Genomic DNA, 4,753 nt, shown 5'->3' on the forward strand with positions numbered 1-4,753 from the left:
AATATTGGACTTATGGACTTGATTTGGACTGGGTTGGTAATGTACAATTACCCTTTATATAAAATTCTGTCTTATACACATATGTGTCTCTATGAATTTGTTTCTCTACTCTACCCTGACTAACATGCACGTCTCCTTCCTGCTTTATCTGACAGTGACTTTATGCGTCTGAGAGCCCCCAGCTAGCTTTTGACCTATAGACTTGAATTGGATTAGGGTGTGTCACTGTCTGGAAATTATTTCTTGAAAAAAAAGTTCCAAGTTCCTCCTGTAACTTTCCCCCGCCTCTAGAGAACGCAGGCTAATACACTTAGCTTTCCCTATTAAGTTCCCAGTCAAATTTTGAGTGATTTCTGATCTGAGAATTTCAGCTTCTGCCACTATATCTGAAAGTGTTTCAGTCTGTTCATAACTTTTTCAGTATATCTGACAAAGTTGTGGTATCATTCATAAGGTTTCAGTGGCAAATTATTCAGAAATGGACAGATTATAAAGAAGTAATAGACTGACAATGTCTGAGGAATTAGTCACTGCCCTAGAAGACACTAGTGAAAGAGCCGGTACTCAGAACCATCTTGTTGACATGAGTCCTGGTGTGGCTGCAGCTGAAGAAAATAAAGTAAGTCCACTATGGCCTTTGGTCTATCCCAAATGAATTTCAATAACATCTCAAAAACACATGTGACACATTGCACATTAATTACAGAAAACCTAATGAGCTGTGGGAGGACATCATTCATAAAGGAAGCAATACGGTCATTAAAGGATAGGAAAGAAAAGATCAAAGTGGATGTCACTAGATATTCTAATCACAAAGCAAATGGAAGAAAAGATGAAGTCAAAGAATTGAATAGAAATTTTCAAAGGGCAGCTAGAGAAGACAAAGTCAAATATTACTATGAAATGTACATAAACCTAGAGTGAGGAAAATAAAAAAGAACAAGTTTAGCATATCTTAAACTGCAAGAACTGAAGAAAAATTCAAGCATCACGTTTGAAGATTGAAATATTCAATGGGCACAATTGTAAATTTCTGTATAAGCTTCAAAAGAAGATGCAGCTAATGCAGAGTCACGGGGCCAGGCACAGCAGCTGCACTCGTCTGATGCCCCTTGGCAGATGCAGCCCTGGGCACACTTGGCACCTCAGCAGGGCACCAGGAGCAACAGCTCCTTTTGCAGGACGTGCACCCACAGTCCTTGCATTTGCCAGGAGCCTGAGCAGACACAGGAGGCACCAGCAGCGCAGGAGCAGTCAGAGTCCATGTCGAGCAAGGTAAGGGTAGATGTCAGAAGTCACGTGGTTAGGAGGAGGCTGAGCAGGTGGAAGGCTTGGTGATATGTATATATGTTTATGTGTACACACACACACACACACACACACACACACACACACACACACATACACAGCAGAGCAGAAACATCCATGTCTTCTTGAGTGGTACGTTCTCAGCCTCCCAGGGTCTTCCACCTCTCTTGATGATCATCTGGCCTCAGTGCAATGGCCACTCCACCTGGAGGCCCAGCAGGGCCCTTCCCCTCTCCTCTCTGCACTCCACTGCTGCCAACTGGTCTCAGGGGAGGAAATGTTCAGCTGAGTGGTCAGGTAGGAAGACACAGGAATAAGTGAATCCTGATGGAGCCTGACCCCCTGGGGCAGGCAGATCCAGACTTGCAGAACGAAGTGGCTGCTTCTCCAGGTCGAAGTCTAGTAGCTCACTGTTCTCTCAGTGTCCTTGGTGATAGGTCCAGCCCTGCAGATTGACTTGGTAACAAAGTCAAGTGTCTGAGAAGGGCCAGGTCTTTGCCCTCAAGTGCTGAGTCAGTCAGGGTGAAGATGGGGATGGGGTACAATAAATTCTGACAGGTAAAAAAATAAAAATGAAATCAATAATAATAATTAAAAATATAAAAGCTGTTGCTTGACTAACTAGACTGAACAACAGTCTTGCTTGTGGGAAAATCCTGGAGCCATGAAAATCCTGAATTTTCTTCTGATATCACTGCTGAATGAAGGAAGGCATCCCAGACCTGGGTCTCTGCTGACAGTAGTCAGCATGGGTGTCTGGGGCCGTGGGGTTGACTGCCTCACACTTGGGACTCAGCCCCCAGAGATGAAAGAGATCCTCTGGGGTCTTGTTGCTTTGACCCCACTCCCCTGCTGGAGGAATCCAGAAGCAATCTCATGGAATGTCCGGCAATTGATCTCAGGAACTTTGAAGTAGGTGGAGATGAAGAACCGGACCAGGAACACAGTGAAGATATTCAGAATATGAAATAAAATGGATTGATAGAATAACAAACAAGTCTTTCTCAGAAGTACAGAGGGAATGCCCCTTAAAAGTGGAGATGGAAAGACTTCATCTCATTTATGTTGGACATGTTATCAGGAGAGACTAGTCCCTGGAAAAGGATTTTGTGCTTGCTAAAGTAAGGAATCAACAAGAAAGATGAAGACCATCAAGCAGATGGATTGATGCATTGGCTGCAATAATGGGATCAAGCATAGCAATAATTGCGAGGATGGAGCAGGAATGGATGAGGTCTCTTCCCCTATACGCAGCGTAAGTGTGAATGGGAGTAGACTTAAAGGTATCTAAAAATGACAACAAGGGATAATTCTGCATCTCAAGATCTATCTTAGAAACAGTTTGACCCTTTGAACTATAGATAATGAAATATGCTTAAATTCTCATAGTACTCTGATTGTACTATCACAAAATTAAAAGCAACTGGAAATATCCATTAACTGGAAAATTGATTAGTATATAGTGTTATATTCATAGGGTTAATTGCAGTCCTGAAGTAAAAACGGATAAAGGAACGCTCTATATACAACATAGGTTAACTTGAAGAATTAAATAGTTTTGAAATTTAGATATAAATTACAAGCAATGGTATAACTTATTTGTAGATTTAAGTATATGTAGTACAAATTTCAAAAGTATTGAGGTAATTAATATAACTTCAGTATACAGATTGACCTAAAAGAAAAGGAAAATCAGTACAAAATGACTTCAGCTCCTCTGGATTATTTATTAATATTTTAAATCAAATTGTTAGGGTCATGGTCATGACTTTAAGAAATGAACACATATTTTGATTAAACATGTAATTATTTGTTACTCTTTTATGGAAATGTTTATTCATTACTTGTTAGAGCATAGAATACATATATGATTTCATTTTACATGTTTCAAACTTATTAAATTATATATAAGTTCTAGGTTATTTTGTAGCCAATTTGTGGTTCCTATAGAATCCATTTTGCTATGTGAAATTAAAGATAGCTTTTTATTATTCCTTTATAAAAGGAGAAAATCATCAGGTAATTTTGAAATGTACATGAAAACCATTTGACAATATAGAAGTGAGCATTAGTGATGAAGCTGTCCAACACACCTGACACAGAAAGGAACTTCTTCATAACAAAAATGGGTGAGTTAGTTTATTGTGCCAACCTGGCCAATAAACACATGGGGGGTTTAATTCAAGGGCAGAGGGATAAATTTCTTGGTGCGCCTCACTTTTCTAGTTCTCAGGTCTCTTGCTTTCTGATGGTCGGACCAGGGTGCAGCTGTCTTAGTGCTTCCACTTGCAAGGTTCACTTCCTGCAAGACATCCCTGAGGAGAAGCCACATGGACCTACCCTGATGCAGCCTTGGATGCTGGAGCAGCTGTGTGGAGACTCCTGCCAGTGCTGAGATGCTTTCACATTCACGGACTCAGCTTTCCTCCTGCAGTCAGCATCATTGCATCTGTTTGGTGAGATGGAGGAGGCTTTTTTTGGATTGGTGTTAGACATATAGGTTAATGTTGGACTTGCGGGTTTGGGCAGCACTGTGTTGGGATGTTTTCTTGATGTGTACTTAACCTTTATAAAAAACTCTCTCTTAAACATGAGTTTCTGTGGATCTGTTTCTTTAAAGTACCCTGAGTAACACAATGGGCATCACCCAAAAGTCCACAGCTACATTATACTTCATGGTGGAATATTGATCAAGAACAATGAAGAGATATTTAATCAACAATTATATTTAAATATCAATACTTAGTAACATTCCAGGTGAGATAATTTTTTAATGTTACTTAAAAAATCATTTTAATGAGGGCTCATACCATTCTTAACACAATCCACACATACATCCATTTAGTCAAGCACATTTGTACATACATTGCCATCATAAACAAGTGGCCATCTAGCTGAGAAACAATAAAGTTCACAGGGAAGAAGCACACCAGCCTGTGTGATCATGAGGTGTTAATGGGATCAGGTATCAGGCATCAAAGACCCAGAATAAAAATCATAATGTAATTGAAGGGTGAGTGCGGAGTAGAAGCCCAAAGCCAACCTGTAAACAATTGGACACCCCCTTACAGAAGGGTTGCAGGGAGAAGATGGGCCAGTCAGGGTGCATCATCGCACCAATGAAATATACAACTTTCCTCTGGTTCTTTAATGCCTCCTCTCCGCCCCCAGCCCCCACTATCATGACCCTAATTTTACCTTATAAATATGGCTAGACCAGAGCATGTACATAGGTAGAGATAAGAGTTGGAAACCCAGATAATACAGGACAGATAAACTCCTTGGGACAAATATTGAGAGTAGCCCTACCAGGAGGGTAAGAGGAAGGTAGGTGGAGAAATGGGGAACCAATCACAATGACCTATCAATAACCCCCTCCCAGGGGGATGCACTACAGGCAAGGGGATAAAGGAAGACATTGGACAGTAGAAGACGTGAAAAAATA

General features: G+C 40.7%; 1 pseudogene; it reads right to left on the reverse strand.

Moving 5' to 3' along the window:
* Positions 1–1,010: 1,010 nt before the first annotated feature.
* Positions 1,011–1,265, reverse strand: LOC142442324 (metallothionein-2B pseudogene; annotated as a pseudogene).
* Positions 1,266–4,753: the final 3,488 nt, after the last annotated feature.

This window comes from Tenrec ecaudatus, chromosome 3 (assembly GCF_050624435.1).
Source record: "Tenrec ecaudatus isolate mTenEca1 chromosome 3, mTenEca1.hap1, whole genome shotgun sequence".
NCBI lineage: Eukaryota > Metazoa > Chordata > Mammalia > Afrosoricida > Tenrecidae > Tenrec > Tenrec ecaudatus.